The sequence below is a fragment of the Penaeus monodon genome, chromosome 33 (genome assembly GCF_015228065.2).
Source record: "Penaeus monodon isolate SGIC_2016 chromosome 33, NSTDA_Pmon_1, whole genome shotgun sequence".
Lineage (NCBI taxonomy): Eukaryota > Metazoa > Arthropoda > Malacostraca > Decapoda > Penaeidae > Penaeus > Penaeus monodon.
Window position 1 is genome coordinate 6,975,273 of NC_051418.1, and position 500 is coordinate 6,975,772.

The following is a 500-nucleotide window of genomic DNA, read 5'->3' on the forward strand; positions in this document are numbered from 1 at the left end:
TCCAATACATCTCCAATAACTGGGCCATCGGACTCTGTGGGTGGCGCCTAGGCCTATGGTGCTTTCTCGTCGGCTATTTCGTATTCTGTGTCTGCGTCGGGCCGCGAGGGACGCCGTGACCCATCTGGCAGCTGGTAATTTAGATCTCAGGTGGTGTCAGTGTATAATTTCTCTCAAATTCATCCCCAGGTGTGTGAGGAGACTGCCACTTAATATATTAAAACCTTACCTCATCCACACATTTTTTTTCAGCGTTTTGGTTGCACGATTGCAAGCAGCAACAACGTCCTCCAGCTGTGTTCAGCTTGGCCCGATTAATACATGGGAAATGTTGCATTTTAGTTTTGCAACATTTTCGCGTCTCGAGGGTAAGAGAACTGAAATTTTTCACAGTAATGTCTTTTCTAAGTTTCCCAAAGATAAAATAACAGTCAAAGTGTTTATGTGCGTGCGTGCTTGTGTGTACGAGCAAGCACATATATATTTCTGAGCGAGGTAGG